This window comes from Phacochoerus africanus, chromosome 1 (assembly GCF_016906955.1).
Source record: "Phacochoerus africanus isolate WHEZ1 chromosome 1, ROS_Pafr_v1, whole genome shotgun sequence".
NCBI lineage: Eukaryota > Metazoa > Chordata > Mammalia > Artiodactyla > Suidae > Phacochoerus > Phacochoerus africanus.
This window is the reverse complement of record NC_062544.1, coordinates 214,266,690-214,290,180: the sequence shown is the minus strand read 5'-3', so window position 1 is coordinate 214,290,180 and position 23,491 is coordinate 214,266,690. Positions and strand designations below refer to the sequence as shown.

Genomic DNA, 23,491 nt, shown 5'->3' with positions numbered 1-23,491 from the left:
TTATACAACAAAGTGACCCAATTACACACATTTTAAATAAACTTTCATTCATTCATCTTTTATTCAATAACTATTGAGCTTCTGCTTTGTGTGGGGCACTGTTCTAGACACCTGAGCTAAATCAGTGAACAAAGGAGATGGAGATACCTACCCTCGTGGAACCTTCATTCTGGATGGTGGGGCTGGACAGTAAAAAGCAGACGAAATAAATGTTACCAGTGTGGTATGTTAGAAGGTGATCAGTGATTGGAAAAAAGAGTAGAGCAGAGGGGCGATCAGGAGTGCTGGTAGGAATGCAGACTGCTGTATAATGTACAGAACAAAGGCGGCCTCACTGAGATACTACGGTTTGAAGAAAGACTTGAGGAGGTGAGAGAGGTAGACAAATGGAGATCATCCAGGTAGAGGGGGCAGCCGAGCAAAGGTCCTGAGGTAGTATTGGAGGAACAGCCAAGAGCCCCATGGCGCTGGAGAAGATGGCCATTATAAGGACTTGGATTTCACTAAAGGAGGAAAAACTGTGAGGTTTTGGTCAGAGGAACAGCTTGAAGAATTAGTTTGCATTTCCATGGAACGCTGATGCAGAGGGGTAATTAGAAAGCAAAAGTTCGGCAATTGTGAGGATAAACCAGAGGCAAATGCCTGGGCTGGAGCAAAGGTTTCAGCTTTGCCTAATGGAGCCTCGGGAGAAATGTGGAAAGCCGAGGAAGGAGACCAAGCCTTGTGCCAGCTCGGTGGGGTCAGGGACGGGAGGGGGCAGGCCTGTGTTGATGAGGCTGGCAGGGCCCATCCGGGGACCCTGGCAGCACTGGGTATTCTCAAGCAGGCTGGATGGGGAAGACAGAGGTGCAGATTCTCCAGGTCCCCCAAGCTGACTGAGCCACACAAACGGTCCGACATCCAAGCCAGCAGGTGGGAAGATCCTGCTCCCCAAGGGAGACTTGGCAACGGTTAAGATTTGTGCGGGGAGCCAGTCAGAACCTCCAGCTTTTCCTGTGTGAGTTCCTGGCGGCAAAACCAAGCAAAATCAGAATAGTCTCCTTGGACCTCTGAGGGAGATCCTGGGTTTGTACAGAGCCAGAGCAGGACGATGGAAATTTCGCGGGGCCTGTCGTGATAAAGGAGGGACGTCGCAGAGATAAGGGTGTTCCATTGAGCAGGAACATCAATTTGATGGTGTCGATAAATAAAAACACATTGTAATACATTGTAATGGGGCTTTCATAGTCTTAATCCCAACTTGAGTCCTTCTGCTCCAAGAGCCCTTCCCCATGTGAGTTTAGTCCACAGCCAAGGAAGTCTTCTTCCTTCTGGGGTTTCGGGAGAGTGCAGCCCACCGGGAAGAGGCCCCTGTGTCTCCCCAGGGCAGGGGCTCCAGCTGGCAGTCCCCCTGCACCGGCCCAGCCCTGCCTGGGGAGCTGGGCCTGGGGTGAGGCTGCAAGTCCCTTTCCCAGGGACGTGGGAAGACTGCATGCTTGATGATAAAGGAAGAGATCAGGACCCCACAGGGGGACACAAGGTGATGTCAATTATACCCAGGTATATGGACCGAAATGGAGAAGGAAATCTACTAAAAAACAAACAAACAAAAAACAGTGGTTATTTTCCAGGACATGGGTTTATCGGTGATATTTTTCTGCCTCAAATTCAGATATGTTCCAAGCATAAGCATTTTTATATTTTCCAAGGATTCTACAATGAGAAGAAAACATCGAACACATTATCATTGTAATACTAGTGGCAGAAAACTTAATCCGGTGTGAAGAGTTCCCTGAGTGGGACTGACAGGAAAGGGGTTCCCAGGGAGGGGACTCTGTCACCCCACCACCCCTGTGAGGGCCGGTCACCCCAGGGCCTAGAAAGGCTGGCACCTGCTTGGAGGCCCGGGATGAAGCGGTGGCCTCTACCCAACACTGGACTGGGACCCTGTGGTCCTGATGTCAATTTTGCATTCTAGCCCCGTGATCCCCGCACCTGACAGGCGAGGCCTTGAGTGTAGTGAAGGAGCACTAAGCTGATTAGAGTTAGTTGACTGGGTTTCAATACCATCCCTGATCAGGGAGGATTTTGTTTCCTCTGAGGAGAATGAGGCCCGAGGGAATACTGCTCCCTGGGGATCACACTGCTTTGCTTTTCATTCAGCTCACACCTGTCTAATCCCTCCCTCCAGAGTATAACTTAAGTCATATTTATCTTTCTTTTCATGTTTATTATCTAAGTCATTTATTGCAGAAATTCTAAGGGGAAAAAAAAAACAAGGAAAAAGGTACAGAAGTCACTAACCAGAGGTCACCCGTATATTTGTTTGTCTCATACAAAAATATAAAATTGTCAGAATAAAATAACATCAAACACACTGTCTAGCAACATGGTTTTTCAGACATATACATCTGGAGTACCTTTTCAGTGCTAGACATATGCAGGACATATGCAGGTCTATGTGTATATTTTAATGAGTCCATACTATTCCACTGTGGGACTCAATCATTATTCAACCTTTCCCTACAGCTGGACAATGCTTTTCCAGCTTCTTGTCATTGTCAGCAATGTGGTGATGAACATCCTTGTCCTCAGCTTTGCCTTCATCTCGTCATTGTTTGATTAGGCCAAATTATAGGAGATAAACCACTAGTTGGAAAGGAATGCAATCTTTTAAACTATGTGTCTTTAAAACAGGTAAAATCAAGCCATGAGTCTTTTTCCCCTCCAAAGCACAGAAGCTGGAGAGATTAAGTATTCCCTCATCTTGCCATTTGCAGCAACATGGATGAACCTAGAGATGATCATACTAAGTGAGTAAGTCAGACAGAGAAAGACAAACGTCATGTGATATCACTTACATGGGGAATCTTAAAAAAAGGATGCAAGTGAACTTATTTACAAAAGAGAAAGAGACTCACAGACACAGAAAACAAGCTTATGGTTACCAAAGGGGGGAGGGGGTATAAACTAGGAGAATGGGATTAAAATAGACACAGTGCTATATATAAAATAGATAACCAACAAAGACCTGCTGTATAGGACAGGGAACTGTACTTAATATCTTATAATCACCAAAATGGAAGAGCACATAAAAAAGAATATATCTATTCTTATATATATAACCGAATAACTTTAGTATACATCTGAAACAAACACAACATTGTAGATCAACTACATTTCAATAAAATTTTTTTTTTAGTATTGTCTCAGATGAGCTCTGGGCCCCCTCCAGCTCAGACACTCTGCTTCTGGCTTCTCTGCAGAGTCAGGCCTGGGTCAGGATCTCTGACTCTTAAAGCCTGTGATTGTCACTGCATCACCCCCGTCACTTCTCTTCTGGGTCTGAAGGATCTGAAATGTGTTCGTGACCTCTTGTCAAAGGAGTACATTCCCTGACCTTTCCCAAACTGCCCTGCACGAAATTTATCCACCCCCTTCTCTTGAAATCATTGCCCCGGCTCTGGCTAAATCCAGTAAACAGTAAATACTCATGAAGCATTTACTCTGTCTAAGCTCTGAGAAACATAAAGGTGAATAAGGGAGGTCCATGACCTCATGGAAGTTATAAATACTCAGAGAATTTCAGATGGTGGTAAATTACATGAAGAAACTCTAGGATGAGGGGAGAGTGAGTGGCCATATGGAGAGAGGCTTTTAATCTCATGGCCCAGAGCATCTTCTCTAAGGAGGTGACATTTGAATGGAGAGAGTATTTCATTATACTTCTCTGTTAATGTGTCTTCCTCCCTGGTAGATGTGGACCACATCTTTTTTTTTTTTTTTTCTTTTTGTATTTTCTAGAGCCACATTCGTGGCATATGGAGGTTCCCAGGCTAGGGGTCGAATCAGAGCTGTAGCCGCCGGCCTACACCACAGCCACAGCAACACAGGATCCAAGCTGCATCTGTGACCTACACCACAGCTCACGGCAACACCGGATCCTTAACCCACTGACGGAGGCCAGGGATCAAACCTGCCAGCTCATGGTTCCTAGTCGGATTCGTTTCCGCTACGCCACGAAGGGAACTTCATGGACCACATCTTATTTTGCTGTCCCGGAGGTAGCATAGTGCCCGGCTCACGGAATGAGTGAATGAATGAGTCAGGAGAGGTGATGGCCCTACCATCCATCTTCAGTGCTCGGAGGCATGGGGTCCTCTGACCCCACCTCCAGGGAGGTGGGTTTCTCCCTGGGACAGGTTCCTCCCTCTCCTTATTACCTACAAGTGACTAGAGCTCAGAAAGGTTAAGGAGCTCACTCCACCACACAGCAAGCGGTGAGGCAGAGCTGCCTGGAGAACCCAGTGCAGTGGAGAGAACAGAAGCTAAAAGCAGTAGGTCGAATTTGGCAGAAGCTAAAAGCAGCAGGTTGAATTTGGCTCTGCCCTATACCCTGTGACCTTGGGCAAGTTATCAAACTCTCTATGCGTCGGTTTTTAAATCTAGAAAACGGAGACAGCAGTACCTACCAAGTGGACTGAGATAAAGAGTGCAAAGAGCATGGCAGGGAGGCGGGCTCAGCAAGGGGGGGCAGTAGCCTGGCTGCGGTGGGATGGGGTGGGGTGGGGTGGGGTGGGGTGGGGGCGGCAGCCTGCTGGGGCTGAGATGGAGTTTATCTGGCTGCTCCCTCGGGGCTCTCCTCGAGTGGGCAGTGAGAGCAGAACAGGAGGGGGGATCCAGACAAGATTTCAAGAGAGGAGGAGAGGGCGTTGGCGCAGTCTCCACATGATTCCAAATTTTTAAGAATTATTGTTAAAACAATATGAAGACATTAAAGGAATTTTTTTTTTTTTTTGGTCCTTTTAGGGCCGAACCCACAGCATATGGACATTTCCAGGCTAGGGGTCCAATTAGAGCTACAGCTACTGACCTACACCACAGCCACAGCAACACAGGATCCGAGCCGCATCTGTGACTTACACCACAGCTCACGGCAATGCCCGATCCCTAACCCACTGAGCAGGGCCACGGATGGAACCCTCGTGCTCATGGATACTAGTCGGGTTCATTACCGCTGAGCCATAACGGGAACTCCTAAAGTAAATATTTAAGGGAATATAAATCACCTGTGATCTCAGCATTCCAACCCAACAATATTAGTTTTTTCTTTCCAGTCCTTCTTGTTTGTCCAAATATGTACATATTTGATATTGCTGCACTTGTAATCTATTTTATGTTTTGCAGGTGACATTTTATCAAAATCCTATAGTCTTTACACATAAAAATTTTAATAGCAGTCTGATCTTCCATCAAGTTGATGAACCATCATTTATTTATTCATTTTTTTCCTTTTTAGAAAATTTTTATTAAAGCATAGTTGATTTACAATGTTCTGTCAGTTTCTGCTATACAGGAAAGTGACCCAGGCATACATATACATACATTCCCCTTCTTTTTTATTTTATTTTATTTTTTATATTTTCTAGGGCCGCACCCATGGCATGTGGAGATTCCCAAGCTAGGGATCTAATCGGAGCTGTAGCTGCCAGCCTTTGCCAGAGCCAGAGCAACTTAGATGGATCAGAGCCATATCTGCGACCTACACCACAATCCATGGGAACGCCAGATCCTTAACCCACTGAGCAAGGCCAGGGATCAAACCCGCAACCTCATGATTCCTAGTCGGATTCGTTAACCACTGAACCACGACGGGAACTCCACATTCCATTTCTTATATTATCTTCCATCACGATCCATCCCAAGAGACTGGATATAGTTTCCTGTGCTGTACAGTAGGACCTCATGGCTTTCTATTCTAAATGCAATAGTTTGCATCTACTAACCCCAAACTCCCAGTCCATCCCACTTGCTCCCCACTCCCCCTTGGCAACCGCAAGTCTGCTCTCTATGTCTGTAAGTCAGTTTCTATTTTGTACATAGATTCATTTGTATCATTTTTAGATTCCACATATAAGTGATATCATATGGTATTTGTCTTTATCTTTCTGACTTCACTTAGTGTGAGAATATCTAGTGCATTATTTATTCTTTTTTTTTTTTTTTTTTGGCCATGCCTGTAGCACCCAGAAGTTCTTGGGCCAGAGACTGAACCCACGCCACAGCAGTGATAACGCCAGATCCTTAACCGCTAGGCCATCAGGGAACTCCCTATTTATTTATTTTCTCATTGCTGAACATTTAGTTTGTTTCTTTTTGCACTTAAAGGTAAATATATGTTTGTTTATAGCCTTTTAATTTCTGGCTACATGGTTCCCCAGTGTAACAATCTTCATTTTTCGAGCAGCATGAGTGGGTCCTCACCCACCCTGCAGAAAGCTCTAGTGGTGCCATTAATACGACTGAATGTGACTGAATAGCCTTAACTAAATCTGGTACAGCATGGCATTATTTACTGTTTAAATTCCCCTTGAAAGAAATGTAGTTCATCTTTTTTGCTTATTATCAGTCTTGATTAGCTATTTATGAACCTAACCTTTTGTCTTAGTTGCTGCGATTTTTTTCTCCAATTTCTCTTTTTTTAAAAAAATTACATTTAAAAAAATTATAAAGTACATGTTCATGTTAGAAATTCTGAAAAATAGAATAAAGTGCTAAAATACATCACCACTTAGAACTAACCTATATTATCCTGCTTCAAATCCAAGTGTAAAAGGATATTTTTGACTCTATCAGGAAATAAGAATATGGGCGGGTTATTAGATGACATTAAGGGACTATTGTTAATTCTGTTGGTGTGTAACAGCAGGGTAAATGTGTAATTTTTAGAACGAGCTTCTCAGTTAAAATGCTTCCTGGAGCATTAATGGGAAAACTAATGTGAAGTCTCAGATTTTCTTTTAAAAAGCCCTGGGCAGAGTTCCCGTGGTGGCGCAGTGGTTAACGAATCTGACTAGGACCCACGAGGTTGTGGGTTCGATCCCTGGCCTTGCGGGTTAAGGATCCGGTGTTGCCGTGAGCTGTGGTGTAGGTCGAAGACAAAGCTCAGATCCTGAGTTGCTGTGGCTCTGGCCTAGGCAGGCGGCTACAGCTCTGATTTGACCCCTAGCCTGGGAACCTCCATATGGGGTGGGAGCGGCCCTAGAAAAGGCAAAAAGACTAAATAAATAAATAAATAAAAAGCTCTGGGCAAAAAAAAAAAAAGTTTGGAGAAAATTAGGTAAAGTCAAATTAGCAAAATGTTGAAACTGAGTAATGGATATATAGGTATTCATTTTATTATTCTAACCTCACATATCTATGAAATTTTCTGCGATGGAAAGTTTAAAAAGTTAAAAGTTAAAAAAGTTATCTTCCCAGGAGCCCTTCCAGGCTGCCCTATCTAAAGCTCTAACCATCTCTTTGACTCTCATTTTGTGGTCCTCATCCCTGGTTTTTGTTTCTCTCCTTAGCATTTTATTCGTATCTTCCGCAATAACCTTGCTCTTATTTCATCTGGTAATTTTGCTTATTATCCCTCCCTTCCTGGAATGTGGCTCTATCAGATATTTTCATCTGTTTTGGTCACTACTCCTGCCATCAAATAACTATCAAGTGAAAAACAAAGTCACTATTAACATTTGAAAATTACAAATATTCTCTCTCTCTCTTTTTTCTTTTTTCTTTTTCTTTTTTTTTTTTTTTTTGCCCCATCCAAGGCATATGGAAGTGCCAGCACCAGAGATGGAATCCAAACCACAGCTGTGACTTGTGCCACAATTGTGGCAACGCCAGATCTTTAACCCTCTGAGCCATAGCAGGATCTCCCAAATATTCATTTTAACTTGAAACTTAACAGAAGTAAAAAAGATACTGTAGTAGAATGAAGGAACTACTGACCATCAGATTATGGTTCCTAAAAGACCTTTCTAAAGTTAAAAAAAAAAAAGTATATGAAAATCATCAAGGGTGGAGGTACTACATTTTTGTCCTTTTTTTTTTTTGTCTTTTTGCCTTTTCTAGGGCCGCTTCCTGCAGCATATGGAAATTCCCAGGCTAGGGGTCGAATCGGAGCTGTCACTGCCAGCCTACGCCAGAGCCACAGCAACTCGGGATCTGAGCGCGTCTGCAACCTACACCACAGCTCACGGCAACGCCGGATCCTTAACCCACTGAGCAAGGCCAAGGATCGAACCTGCAGCCTCATGGTTCCTAGTCAGATTCATTGACCACTGCGCCACGATGGGAACTCCTTGTCCATTTTAAAAACTTCATTTCTTAATGGGCTTAAGTTTAAATTTCCAGGCAATAAAACTTAGTAACTGCTTCATAAACATCAGAATACATATCACTAATTTTTTTTTTTTTGTATTTTTTAGGGCTGCTCCTGTGGTATATGGAGGTTCCCAGGCTAGGGGTCTAATGGGAGCTGTAGCCACCGGCCTGCACCACAGCCACAGCTATGTGGGATCCGAGCCGCATCTGCAACCTACACCACACCTCAAGGCAACACCAGATTTTCAACCCACTGAACAAGGCCAGGGATTAAACCCACAAACTTATGGTTCCTAGTCAGATTTGTTAACCACTGAGCCATGACGGGTACTCCATATATCACTAATATTTAAAGAAGCAAACCAACCTCATTTTTTATTTACAAGTACACTAAGAAATGGCCTAGCTTTAGAATGGTCCTTTAGACAAAACGAATAGAGAGAGGCAGCTCTGTGACCAAATTCCCTATAAAATTTCTTAGCTGAGGGGAGAAACCCACCACCATGAAGAAATGATTAGAGCTACTGTATATCCTGTGTGCTTCTTTCATTACTTTTTTTTTTTTAACTAGGGTCACACCCACAGCATGTGGAAGTTTCCAGGCTAGGGTTTGAATCGGAGCTGCAACTGCCAGCCTATACCACAGCCACAGCAATGCCAAATCTGAGCTATGTCTTCGACCGACACCACAGCTCATGGCAATGCCTTAACCCACTCATCAAGGCCAGGGATCAAACCCACATCCTCATGGAGACTAGTTGGGTTCGTTTCCACTGAGCCACAGTGAGAAGACCCTCTTTCATTATTTTTTAAATGAGCCCATTACAGGCCTTTAATTGCTGGCCAGTTTGGAAAACAGATGTACTGGGCAGACCTTGTCTAGAGGCAGGAGAAAAATGCCCTCTCGGTTCCCTGTCAGCAGCTTCCTCCACCTTCTTCCTCTGCCATCCTCACCTCGGCCTCAACCCCATCTAAGTCTGCGCAGCCAGGGTTCTGGCTTTATCCTCCCTCCTCCCAGCCCAGCTTCCCTCACCAGCATGCTGATTTCCAAACCTCGGGGTCGGGCTCACCGGAGAAGCTGCAAAAACGTAGACTCTACCTCTGCCTCCCTGGGCCCCATCTTTGCAGACCCTGGCCTGTGGGTCTGGGTGGAGCCTGGGAGTTTGTCTTTCTTGCAGCCCTGCCTGTGATGCTGATGAGCAGGTTCTGGGTTCTCCATCAGTGTCTTCTATTCCTCCACGCACACCCCAGAACTTATCACAATGCCTGGCAAATCATAGGAGCTTAATAAATATGTGATGATGAGGTACAAATTAAGCTGTAAGGATGTATTGTACAACACAGGAAATATAGTCAATATTTTATAAGAACTATAAATGGAGTGTAACCTTTAAAATCGTGAATCACTCTATTATACACTTGCAATCCATATAAGGTACATCAACCATATCGCCCTAAAAATAAGTAATAAAAAGATAAGTATGTCATAAATGAATGAACTGAAGGGGAAATATGTTGAGCGCTTGTCACCTCCGGGGTCACCTCTTTTGATTCTTCACAACCATGTTGTGAAGTAAAGAATAAAGTGGATATTATTATCCCCATTTCACAGAGGCCCGGAGAGAGAAGGGGCTCACCCAAAGTCGCGTTTGGAGGGGAGTTCCCGTTGTGGTGCAGTGGTTAATGAATCCGACTAGGAACCATGAAGTTGCAGGTTCGATCCCTGGCCTCACTCATCGGGTTAAGGATCCAGTGTTGCCGTAAGCTGTGGTGTAGGTTACAGACACAGCTCAGATCCTGCGTTGCTGTTGCTGTGGCTATGGTGTAGGCGGGTGGCTATGGCTCTGATGTGTTTTTCATGGGGGCTTTTGGTCAGTGCTAGCCTGGGAATCTCCATATGCCGCAGGAGCAGCCCAAGAAAAGGCAAAGAGACAAAACAAAACAAAGTTACATTTGGAGGGACTGGAGGCTGCCTCCTTCCTCCAGGACAGTTCCCAGGGACTTAGGGTGGGGGACAGAGTTTAAGGAGGGGAAGAAAGGCATTCCCATCCTCATTTCTTAGCAGGTAGAGGGGAATGGAGGTGCGAAGGGAGAGAAAGAAAAAGGAAGCAGGGAAGGAACCAGAAAAGAAGGAGAGGAAGGTTAGAGGTGCCTCAACGTGTGGAAAGGCAAGACCCCAAACCAGACACAGATAGAGGCTGGACGGGATATTGGAGGAGGCGGGGACAGAGCGGCTGTGTCACAGGAGGAGGCAGAGGGAGACACAGCACATTGTAGAGAAAACAGCTCAGAAGGAGTTAAGGTACAAAATCGATCCCTGGGAAGCAGGCATGTACCCCTGGTCTCCCAGTTTGATGTTTCTCTAGGGGTCAGAGCACTGACCAAAAGCCCCCATGAAAAACACATCCTTCTGCTGACTGTGGCCTCTGCCCCTTGGCCTCCTCCTCCAGGGCTGTGTGTTTAGGCAGCTGCATGGCATTTTTAGAGCAATTTTTAACTTGCAGGCTGTACCTGCGGAACCAGAATGTCTGGCCAAGACCAGTTATGTAACATCTTCGGAACTTCTGGGTGCCAAGGACAACTGCAGCTCGGCGCCAAGGCAGGTGTGGGCTGAGCCTAGTCAGAGAGTGCAGGAAGGAAAGGAATGGGTCTGGTGGGAAGGCCTCCCTCCAGAGAGGGAGAGCTGAGTTGGGCAGGACTTGGTCTGGGCCTTCTATCCAGGAGCCCTGAAAGTGTGGCTTTATTTTCTTTTACAGCTCCCTAAAGGATTTAGGCAAGATCCCCTGGGAGTCCCCTGGTGACCTAGCAGTTAAGAATTCGGCATTGTCCTTGGCTGTGGCTTGGGTTCAAGCCAAGAGTGCAGCCCACCCACCCCCAAAAGAACCTTGTTACTGAGGATCTGTAAAATATGAGTGCGTTACAGTGAAGATGTGAATTTTTCTTCTGTACCTACTTAAAGATCGTCTCTGAAAAATAAAGTAGTTCTGTCTGGAGCAGGGGGTGGGCTATATAATTTCTGGAAGACTGGCTGGCTGATGGTTCACGGTATGCTGGGCAGATCCCAGGCCAGGACACCCTAGTCCTCGTGCTCAGAGGCTCTGCTAGAAAGAAGACCAAACTCAACAAAGGTTTGCAGAGTGATGAGGAGCTGAGCTCACTGCAGCCTGTCTGGGCTCCCAGAGCAGGCTGAGCAGAAGGAAGGAGACAGCCATCAGGGTGACTGGAATGCATGTTGCAGAAAGAGCCTGAAGCCCATGGAACCCAGAGGGGGGCGGGTGGGAGATGGGATCCCAGCAAGCCAGCACTGGTAGGAATGACGGGGAGCAGCGGGTCCAACCTCCTCATTTTAGACAGAAGACTGAGAAGTGAATCACTTGCCCACAGTCACAGAGAGAAAGAGAGAGCCCTAAGGCGGGTATATCAGCATCAGGCAGTTAGTTCAAGGCCTCAAGTTCTTCCAGGAAGGGCAGAAGGGCAAAGGCCTAGCTCTGAGCGCTGCTGGGGTGGGCTGGAGCTCTAAGCCACAGGTGGGCCACCATCTAAGAGATGTGGAGAAAGAACCATCCACAGGACTTAGAGATGGGCCTCCTGGGGCCAAACCAGGGACCCAGAGCGGTGCTGACACCTCCGCCTTGATCGTTCTTCCCAGTGTCCCGTGGTTACCACCCAATCCTGCCAGCTTTCATGTAACACAGGAGCAAGATGCCGCCTGCTCACCGTGGGCCTCCAGCCAACCAGCTTGGCTCTGCTCTGGGCTGGGCGACACCTCCCTCCACTCACACCCGGTTCCTCCTCCCTACCCAGCCTCCGTTCACCTGGCTCACAGACTGGCTGAATCCCTTTTCACGGACACTGTAGAAGCCCCCTTGGTTCCCTTGCCCCAGAGCAGCATCAGCACATTCACCCCAACACCTGCCCCAGCCTCCTCACTGGTCCCCTGCTGCCCACCTCTGCTCTTCCAGTCCCTCCAGCTTGGCCAGCAACCAGGGAGTGTGCTAAAACACAGACCTGGTCAGCTCACACCCCTGAAAGCAGGTCATGCTTCCCCAGTGCCTCAAAGCTAAAGCACCACCTCGGTGGGAGAGCACGCAAGTCCTTTGGGACCTAGCCCTGCGTCTCACCCCTTGGCTCCACCCTCTGCCGTGGTGCTCTCAGAACCACCCAAGCCTTTCCATAGCTCTGGCTTGGGCATGTTTTTGCTTTGCCTGGGATGTGCTTCTACCCCCGCCCCACCCCCGGGTCCACCTGGGAGATCGCTGACTCATCTTTCCCGTCTCAACCCAAAGCTTCCTCCTCTGGGAAGCCCTCCCTGATCTCCTCAGGCACAACCTGCACTCACTTCTCTCGGCACTTCCTACTCATGCTCGAATAACCCGGTCGCCTGTGCTGGCAGGTGGCTGCTAACTGCATGGCGCTCAGTGACCCCTGCCTCTGGGCCTTTCTCCTTGTGCAGGACTCTCCCCTCAAGTGTGGACTGGGCTCATAGACTCCCTTCTAGTGACGAAAAGGTCGCAAACGTTAAGGGGTGTCCTCTGAGACTGGTTACAAAAAGAAGGTCTGTGGCTTCTGACTCAGGCCACGGATAGATGTCCCTCGGCCAGAGCGCTCACCCTGGAGGACGCGCACTGCCATTCTGGAGTAGTCCTATGGAGAGGCCCGTGTGGCAAGGAGCAGATGTCTCCAGCTGACTGTCAGTGAGGACTTGATGCGGGTCCACTGCCACACGCGTGAGCTGGAAGCAGATCCTCCCCACCCCCCAGTCAGGCCTCTGAGATGACGGCCATCCTTGCTGTCGCTGGGGTGGTTTTGGAATGGGGACCCTGAGTTAGAGGCACCTGACTAAGCTCTGCCCAGATTACTGATCCATAGAAACCATGAGATAATAAATGTTTGTTGTTTTAAGCCTCTAACTTTGGGGGCGATTTGTTACACAGTAGTAGATAGCCATTATACCTGTGTCCTCCATTGGTCTTGAAGCTCCTTGGGGACTGAGTGACGTATCTTTAGATCTGCTGGGGCAGCTCACTGGGGACAATGAGAGGCTCCTACAAGTTCTGAGGAAGTAAAACCAAACCAAATCAGAAAAACAAGTCTCATATACAAAGGATCACCTTTCTCGATAGCTTCTCTGGAAGCCAGAACAAGATGGAATAAGAGCCTCAAAATTCTGAGGATATTCAGCCTGCAACAATCAAATATGTGTGTGAAATGTTTTCAGATATCTCAAAATTTACCTCCCATGAACCCCATTTCTCAGGTAACTACTGGAGGATGTGCTCTGACAAAACGAGAGAGTAAATCAAGAATGAAGAATAAAATGAGGAGCAAAGGGACTCTCTCGCTGATGATGAAGGGAGGACAACCGCTGTGGCCAAGGCTGGAAGGGTGACTGGGCCAGACGGGAGCCAATCAAGTCTGTTAAGGAAGATGCAAGGGAAAGACCACCTGTTTGGGGGTTTCATTTTTTGGCTGTGCCTGGGGCATGTGGAAGTTCCTGGGCCAGGGACTGAAACTGCACCAGAGCAGTGACCCAAGCCGCTGCAGCAACAATACCAGGTCCTTAACCTGATGCACCACAAGGGAACTCCTAATGTTCTGAACATATTAACTAGAGATTTGCACACCTGGGAGAGAGTTTAGGGTTGGATTAGTAACAAGTATACAGACAACTGAGCAAATGAAAAACTTGTTAACTCTAGCAAAAATAAAATGTACAAGAAAAGTAATTATAGTCGTCACTTTAACTATAATAAAACTTGATGCTTTCTCAGATTTCAGTTCAGTTTGTACATTAGCTGACTATTCTGGAAAATAGCCCATTCTTGTAAGTATAGGTGTAACTTGTATTTAAATTATGGCAGATATATGTCAATGTGAATGAAAACATGCCAAGCTACAAGAATGAATATAATTTAAATGCAGAAATGCTTCTTCTGTTTCCTACTATCATAAGTATGAATAGGGTCAAAAGCATGGCTGCAGTTTTGGAATTTACAAGAAAGAAAGAGAAAGAAAGAAGGAAAGAAAAAAACACAAATCTTTTTGGTTTGGAATCAGCTGTAATCTGGCTTCTTCTGTATATAAATACTTAAATTGTGGACCAAGGTTAGTCATCTTTTGTCTCTTTACTCTAGAAAAATGACTTCTATTCACTAAATGCTTAATAAATATTATAATACATTGAATAAAAAAAAGAAAAGTAATCATAGTAATCAAAGTACACTATATGAGCTGTGCCTAGAGTTTACAAAGTCAAAACTGTAAGCCGCGAATACTGATCTGAAAATGACAACATGACTAAATGGAGAAGAAGCAGGGATGGGAAGTGTGCTGTGTGGTTGGGGCAGGGAGTGTGAAAATTAGCTAAATCCTCATCTTACACAGTATAAAGTCAATAGATAAAGAATTAGCTGAAAAAGTTGAAAGCGATTGTCTCAAGTATTGGAAATGGGGTCTGAGTTGCAAGAGATAGTTGTTTCTTATAAGTCTTACAGAACTATTTAACTTGTTGAACTACGTGCAAGTATAACTCTATTAAAAGTTAAACTTGGGGGGAATTCCTGTTGTGGCATAGTGGAAACAAATCCGACTAGGAACCATGAAGTTACAGGTTTAAGCCCTGGCCTCTTTCAATGGGTTAAGGATCCAGCACTGCAGTGAGCTGTGGTGTAGGTTGCAGACGTGGTTGGATCTGGAGTGGCTGTGGCTGTGGTGTAGGCTGGCAGCTGTAGCTCTGATTTGACCCCTAGCCTGGGAACCTCCATATGCCGTGGGTGCCGCCCTAAAAGGCCAAAAAAAAAGGTTAACTTGGAACTATGTCCATCACTTGTGATGGAACATGATGGAGGATAATGTGAGAAAAAAATGTATATATATGTTTGTATGACTGGGTCACTTTGCTGTACAGCAGAAATTGACAGAACATTGTAAATCAACTGCAATAGAAAAAATAAAAATCTTTTTTTTCAGAAAAAGTTAAACTTTAAATAAAAAGCTGCAATCTCTACATATAGAAGGCTCTCAATTCCTTCTGTACGATGTCATCATACTTGCTATCCTTGCAGCCGTCTTGTGATATATTAGGACATTTGATTGCAAATGGCCAAGCGTCAACCCAAACTGATGAAAGCGAAAAGAGGATTGAACTGTGTCATGTCACAAACAAGCTTTAGTCATGGCTGGATCCAGGCATTCACATGAGGTCAGCAGAAATCTTTCTGTCTCCACTTATGGACTCTATTTCCAGTGTTGACTTCATTCTCAAGCAGGCCCTATCCTACCTTGGCAAGGTGGCGTCCAGCACCTCCAGGTTTCTCTCCTAACAGCTTCATAATCCTCATTTGAGCAGAGTCTCTGCCTGGTAGTTGCAACGATTTGCCTGGTATAGACACTCAGCGATTTGGCTTGGGTCACATGCCCATCCCTTAGCTGATGATGATGGCCAAAGGGATTGAGCACTCTCATTGGCTGGGCCTGAGTCATTGGCCCACTCAAGAGCCATGCACGAACTGGGGAGTGGAATGGCCCCACATAGGAAATCTGGGGGCTGTTATTGGAAAAAGAGAGGATAAATGCTACAAAACCACCAGCTGTGCCCTGTGCGTGCAGCCTGAGACGGCTGCTCATCATCAGTGCCGAAGCCACTGGTTAGGAACCTTCCCTGAGAACACTACACAGTTGGCCCATTTCCTCTATTTCACAAGAGCCGTCAGCATTTAAAGGCCTGCCTCATGTTCCTCAATCTTCTCACCTCCAGGGAAAACAAGCCTAGATCCCCTGGTTCTCCTTGCATGAGTTTCTGAACCCCTCAGTTTCCTAGCTCTTTCTCTGGATGCTAAGTAGTGGTACCCAGAGCTGAAAGAAGTGCTAGATGCGGCCTGACCAGTCCAGAGGCCTAAAGGATGCTCATCTCATTGCCCCTTGTCATTGGAACACCTTAAGGATGCGCTAACTTTTTTAGTGACTGCTGTGCTATGTGCTGTTGGCTCATACTCGGCTGCGGTCAACACCTTTTATTATATGAGCTATCACTAAGCCAAAGTTTCCTCATTCTGCATTCACGCAGTTGGCTCTTTGAACCTAAATAAAAGACTGTTAAACTTCAACTTATAAAATGTGTTCCACTGTTGCAGTTCCTTGAGGTGTTTATGAATTTAAATCCTGTCTTCAGTGCTAGCCATCTCTCCAGGTTTTGCGTAATTCACCTATTTGATTGGCAGATATTGCCTTTATTTTCATTATTTAGGATAATAAAATAAATTAGGGTCAAGGAAAAAGCCCTTTGTCCCACTCCCCCAGTCCATATGATATATTGGGATTGCCCAATCAGCTATGGAGCAATCATGTTGTTTGAGTTTCCTAGGGCTGCCAGAATCTATTACCACAGACCAGGTGGCTTGGACAACAGAAATCCATTCTCTCACAGTCCAAGAGGCTGGAAGTCTTACGTCAAGGTGTCAGCAGGGCCATGTTCCCACAAAGACTGTAGGGAAAGATACCTCCTTGCCTCTTCCTAGCTTTTGTTGCTTGCTGGCAGTCTCCGACCTTCCTTGGCTTATAGCTGCATCACTCCATTGCTGCCTCCAACTTCGTGTGGCGTTCTTCCCTCTATGTGTGTCTGTCTTCTTTGTGTCTCTGTGTCCACATTTCCCTCTTCTTATAAAGATGCCCATCATTAGATTTGTGGCAACAGTATGCGTTCATCTAACTAGATTGCATCTGCAAAAATGCTGGCTCCAAGTAAGGTCACGTTCACAGGTACCAGGGGTAAGGATTTCTTTTTTTTCTTCTTCTTCTTTTTTTTGTCCTTTTAGGGCCGCACCTGTGGCATATGGAGGTTCCCAGGCTAAGGGTCCAATCGGAGCTGTAGCTGCTGGCCTACACCACAGTCACAGCATTGCAGGATCCAAGCCTCATCTGCGACCTAGGCCACAGCTCACAGCAACGCCAGATCCTTAACCCAGTGAGCGAGGCCAGGGATCGAACCCATACCCTCATAGATGCTAGTTGAGTTCATTAACTGCTGAGCCACAATGGGAATCCCAGGATTTCAACATATTTTTTTAGGAGACACAATTCAACCCGCTACACAAGCAATATTAGCTTGCATCTCCCACGTCACCTTCGTGTCCTCTCACGTCTGAAGAGCTTAGCAGAAGGCTTGCTGCAATCCAGGTGGCCACAGGCTTCCATGGGTCCGCTCCCATAAATCTGTCCACCTGATCCACTGACCCAGGCTAGAGCCGTGGTTGTCACCAGCAGCTGTGTGTGGCTGCTCTCTCCCTCTCCACATTTTAGAGACTCTGATAGACTCTCCATGGGGGAGAGGCCAGAGCCCCTGGGGTGGGGGAGGTAAGTTAGAGGAGGGAGGCCACAGAGCAGCAAGGTTGAGAGCCTGGACCTGGGGGTGGGACAGACCAATGGGCTGGCTTACTCCACTGTCTCAAGACATGTTTCTTTGAAAACTCCAGCTTGTTCTTCTTTACTTTATCCCATCTTCCTGCTTGAAAAACAGTCACAGTGCTGGTAAATGACTTAAGCTTAAGAACTGTTACGTGCCTAGAAGTCAGAGTAAGAGCTTAACCTTTTACCAGCTAAGTGGCTTTTAAAATAGTAAAAGAACTTATATAATAGTAAACAAACCCTATGTCATCCACCCATAGCCACTCCTCACTTGATCTCCTCTAAAGAGCACAATAAAAGCGGTGTGGTTTCCTGAGGCAGGACTCTTGGTCCTTGAGACCTTGAGTCCCCCGGTTCCCACATTTACTTAAGATAAATGTCTCTGTGTCTTGTTTTATGTTAACTTTTTTCCTTAAGTTCCACAGCACCCAATCTTCAGCCCCATCCTGCTGAGCTGACCTCGGCACTCCACCTCTCTGGCATCTCACTTTCTTCACTTGTAAAATATAATAAAACTTTTCTTCATGATGATTTAATGACATTCCGAAGTTGCACTGGCCCTTGCCACTGTTGCTGCTGCTGCTCCTGCTGCTGGCTGCTTAGGATTCGGGTGAATCCAAATCTTCCACAGTCCCCTGAGGCACATTTTTCTTCCTCACTGAACCTGTTTCAGGGGCCATACCTGTAACTGAGCTCTAGGTACACAGAGTACAGAGCCTGGGGTGCAGCCAAGCTATCATAATTGTTTGCTTCTTTCTCTTCCCTTTTCCTGTGAGTAGAGGAACTAATGTTAGTCCAACGGGATCTACGCTTAGGAAACTCAAGTGGCTCCTCCCTGATCACTCTCCTTTCTCAGGTCCTTTGTACCTGAGGGCCAGTCCCCTGATCACTCTGCCTGGGGAGAGAGCTTGGATTTTATTTTGAGCCTATCTTTACAGAGACTCCACATGCATTTTAAAACAAAATGCTAATATTATATATTATATATATATAATATATATATATACACTTTCATCTACCAGTGCATTGAGTTCTTTAGAAAGCCTTCTTGAGTCACTCTGGTTTTTTCTTTTTTTGGTCTTTTTAGGGCCATACCTGAGGCATATGAAAGTTCCCAGGCCAAAGGTCGAAGAGAAGGTGCCGCTACCAGCCTACACCACAGCCACAGCCACACTGGATCTGAGCCTTATCTGTGACCTACGCTGCAGCTCGTAGCAACACCAGATCCTTAATCCACCGAGCAAGGCCAGGGAGAGAACCTACATTCTCATAGACATTATGCCAGGTTCTTAACCCACTGAGCCACAGTGGGAACTTCTTGAGTCACTCTTTATTCTGTTCCTTTCATGGAGGTGGTAACTAAGACAGGCACGTCGATAACAGCCCCACAGAAGTAACACGAAATGGAGCAGGGCTCCACCCACACCCTCCAACTCCAAGCCCTATGCTTTGACTTTACAAGAAGTTTAGATTTTTAAAAAATAGGTTTAATTACATACATGGGTTTTCTTTTAAAAATTAGAACATTACTGATAAATTTAAAATTTCTTCATTCACATCTTTCAATTCTTGTCCCCCCCAACTCCACCACCCCAGGGGTAACTACTGTTTACGGGTTTGATGTGTACACAAACATCAAAGTCGGAACTTGAACTTCAAAAAACACAGACAGGAGTTCTCATCGTGGCACAGCAGAAATGAATCCGACTGGGAACTATGAGGTTGCGGGTTCGATCCCTGGCCTGGCTCAGTGGGTTAAGGACCTGGCGTTGCCCTGAGCTGTGGTTCAGGTCGCAGATGTGGCTCGGATCCTGCGTTGCTGTGGCTGTGGGGTAGGTGTGCAGCTATAGCTCCGATGCTACCCCTAGCCCGGGAACCTCCATATGCCAAGGGTGCAGCTCTAAAAAGCCAAAATACATAAATTAATTAATTAAATAAAAATTTAAAAAACCCAGGACATTTCCATTCCTTTATTCATATACAAATCTATACAACATATATTGTGTTTGTGGGGGTGTTTACCCACAGCCGGGCGGCTTGCTTTTTTTTTTTTTTTTACTCCATAGCTTGTTTTGAGAGCTATCTCTGTTGAAACATATAAATCTGGTTTGTTTCTTTGGTTTGCTATATTCCACCATCAAAGCCTCCATGCTTAAATGGCTCTGCCCTTGTTGATAGCTGTGTGCTCTGGCCCCGTTTTCCCTTGCTTCTGAGGGCTGAGGGGCTCTGTAGGGCAGGTCCTGAGCAGGCCGGAGTAAGCCTCCTGGGCTCACAGACTTCCTCAGTCCGGACAGGCCAGCATCACAGGGAGCTCACTTTGAAAGTAGGGCCACCTGCAGTCCCTGACTGTCTGAGTTCAAGATCAAGGACTTCCCCCAGGCCACCTGCCGCAGGGGCAGGAAGGCCCAGCAGAGGCCTAGAAGCTCAGCTGCCGCCCTCAGTTCCTCCCTGCTGGGCCAGCCCTCCGGGCCTCTTCTCACTGCTAACAGTGAAAGATAAAAAGAGAAGTAAAATAAACATTGTAAGTAGTCTAAAGGGTAATGAATAAAATAGTGGCAGTAAAACAATAAAAACAAACCTGCTGACTACAGTGCAAATACCAAAACATTGCAATTAAAGCCTTTTGACTAGGCTTTGATCTAAATTAGGACTCACCAGGAAGAAGGCCTGAGGCTGGAGGCGGGGAGCAATTCCTTAAGGGAGCAGCCCCTCTCTCCAGCTGGGATTGTCCTTCCTGATGGGACTGAAGTGAGTCTGGGTTTCCCTTGAGCCAGAGTCCCTCTTAGGGCCCATCTCAGTGGGCTCGCAGCCTTGAACTTCTTCCAGGTCAGGGGCTACACTTTTCAATCACCCACAAAGATTTAAGACAATTTCCTGGTGGTTGGGGGTAAATCAGTTGGGGGTGAGGCGTTCTGAGTCAACATTACACTGATTTGTAGTGTTGGGCGATTTCCATGGTGTAAACACTCCCGCCAAATTGTTAATAGTTGAACCAACTGCCTTGCAAGTTAATTCATTCAGAATTCAAGACAATGGCACTACATTTAGAGCTCTTTGTAGTTTTTTCACTTTCTAAAAATTTCCAGTATAATCTAGGGTCACCAAAAAATCAGCCAGTCTAAATTCAGTCAGCTATTTATTTATTTATTTATTATTTATTTATTTAATTTGCTTTTTAGGGCCTCTCTCGTGGCATATGGAGGTTCCCAGGCTAGGGGTCTAATCGGAGCTGTAGCCACCGGCCTACGCCAGAGCCACAGCAACGTGGAATCCGAGCTGCGTCTGCGACCTACACCACAGCTCACGGCAACGCCAGATCCTTAACCCACTGAGCGAGGCCAGGGATCGAACCCACAACTTCATGGTTCCTAGTCTGATTTATTTCCACTGCACCACAAGGGGAACTCCCAATAAGATATTTATAGTCAAATAATGTATAAAGCAACTTAAAACTCTGTCCAAAAGTTTATGGCCAAAACTCTTTAATGTGGGCTGCAGGCTGGTTTTACTCTATTTGATATCATGTGTGGAAGCTTCCACAAGGATGTATTTCCAGGGCTCACCGAGAGCAAAGAAGAGAACGGGGTCCCACGGTGCAGAGGCACACAAGAGAAGCACCATGATTTCAGCAGTCCTCCTCTGCCACCCTGCGGTTCAGGGGCACTTGCAGCTGGAAGGAAACTGAGTCCAAGAGGTGCAACAAGGTCAGAGGACCAGGTGTCGACTCAGGATACTGACACCAGAACTAGGCCTCTTTCCAAAACATACTGGAGCCTCCCTGGTGGAGTCTGAAACCGCACTGAGACCTAGGAGCTTTAAAGTTGGCATGTCCTTTCTTTCACCCCTTTCCTGACCCTCAGCCATGCCCTGCAGGTGCTGACCTGGCAGACCACAGGCTGAGCCCTCCTGAGCCAGGAGGGCCTGAGCAGAAAGAAAGCCGGGAAGCCCACAGCCTCCTGACACCATCCCCCTGCTACCCCAGCAAGGCTCCCTGGGATGGGAGAGAAAGGCTTGCAGGACAGGAGGAGAAAAAGCCAGGAAAGCTTCCAGACCTTCTGCCGGGGGTCAGGAGGCACCTCAGTGTGGCTGAGCCAGAGCCACTGGTCCCCAGGGCAGGCTTACTCAGAAGCAGCTGCTCCCTGCAGCCTGGGTTATGTAACCTATGAGATCAGCAAGGCAGAGTGGCAGCTCCTGTGGAGAAAGCATTCCCACAGGGAGGGGCCCGCTCCCTGCAGTGAGCCATCCCCGTTCCCACCTGGGGCTCCTTAGAGCTCACCCTTTCAGTGACAGAGCTACCGCCCCCCTTGATCCTGCTGGAGAGGGTGGAGGGCTGGAGTGGGTGGGGACCTCTTCAACCAGAGTGCAGTGTTGCCTCAGCCTTCGGGAGCCTGGGCAGAATAGTTGATTCCCTCAAGTCTCAGCCACTCTAGCCACCTCTGGGCCTGCTGTAGTGGGGCTGGGGCCTGGGGAGGCATTCCCAAAAGCCCTCAGGGTGGCCTAGGTATGCTGGCCTCCAAGGTCAGCACTGCACTGCCCATCCTGGAGAGGCTCTGCTCTCATACCCTCCCAGGCATGTCCCCTCTGGGAGGACAGTTGGGCATAGCTGGGATGGGGGCTGGAGGCAGGCCAGTGAGGGTGGCTGATCCCTGTGGCCACCTCTCCTGTCTCTAAAATTATATGTGTATTAAGAGCACACCATCTGGCAAGAGCAGATGGAATTGGGCAGAAGCATAATCAGGACACTGCATTTCAGATCTGTGGCTCTCCATTTACCCAGAAGACAAAAAAGACAGAGGCCAGGAGAAAGGTATACGCAATGTATGTGTGTGTGTGTGTGTGTGTGTGTGTGTGTGTACATGAGTGCTCACTGCTTGTGTACCACATGATGGATGCAGGGAGTAGGCACTGAATTTGTATGTGTGACAGGAATGTAATTTAGGGGGAAGGAATTAACCAAAGGAAATGGAAAATTGAGGTCAGAATAGATGAGGGGAAAAATGGGACAAACTGGGTGGTCAGAGAAAGACCAGGATGCCCTCGAGCCTCCTGACAAAAGTCTGAATCAGAAGAGGGAAGAAATACTGCAGCACTGGGAGTTCCTCCAGGGCCTTAGGGCATCCCTCTCACAGCACAAGAGAGTAAAAGCAGAATTGCCACAGCTGTTAGTCTGGTGGTGCAGTGGGTTAGGGATCTGGCGGTGTTGTCACCACAGCAGCTTGGGTCACTGCTGTGGTGTGGTTTCCATCCCTGGCCCAGGAATTTCCACATGCTGCAGGCACAGCACTCCTCCCCCTCCCCCCAAAAAGAATAAACCTGGCTACAAGCAACAGAAAACTTGACTTGCAGGCTTCTTTGTCACAAAATATCTTCAAGTGCATGGGGGCTGATGCTCAGGGATGTCAGGCCTCACGTTTCTGGGCTTCTCTTGGCCTTTTATGTAGTTGCTGCAATTTCAAACATCAAGAATCCTTTCAAAGCAGGAAGAAAGACAAGGGAACTCTGCCAGTCTGCTGTCCTGGGAGCTCCTCCCACCTCAGTCCCATTGGCCAGAACTGGTCACATGGTCTCGCTCACCAGCAAGGTAGGCTGGGAAAGTTAAGGGCCAGGTTGCCATGACCACGCCTTACATTTGGCTCTTCTGTGGCCCCCAAACAAAATCAGGATTCTGTTAGCAAGGAAGAAAGGGAAGTGGATGTTGGGAAGGCAACCAAGGCCAGAGGTGAGCTCCTCAGTGGCAAGTATTTTTGGTAAAGACTAAATTAATATTCCAAAGTGGAGCTGAAATGGTCTCCAGAAAACAGAGGCCCCGCTTTAGGAATGGCAATCCAAGACCCCAGAGTCTGGTCCCTTGAGGCAGTCCTCTCAGTCATCCCTCGTTGTCTCCATTGATCTTCGCAGCAACCCCGTAAGGTAAACGCCATTCTCTCTCCCTTCTTGCACACAGGAGAGGTGAGTT

General features: G+C 46.9%; 1 protein-coding gene across 4 annotated transcripts in view; it reads right to left on the bottom strand.

Moving 5' to 3' along the window:
• Nucleotides 1–30: 30 nt before the first annotated feature.
• Nucleotides 31–23,491, bottom strand: part of ZDHHC19 (zinc finger DHHC-type palmitoyltransferase 19) — a 65,275-nt gene continuing 41,814 nt past the window's right edge. Inside the window, exons 2-3 of one of the 4 annotated variants that reach the window (XR_007136270.1) lie at nt 13,087–13,187; nt 31–1,570 (exon numbers count right to left, since the gene is read on the bottom strand). The gene's annotated coding sequence lies outside the window, so the exon portion shown is untranslated. Of the gene's footprint in view, nt 1,571–13,086; nt 13,188–19,451; nt 20,018–23,491 lie in introns of those variants that run through there. The other 3 variants (XR_007136269.1, XR_007136271.1, XR_007136273.1) reach the window with 3 other exon arrangements.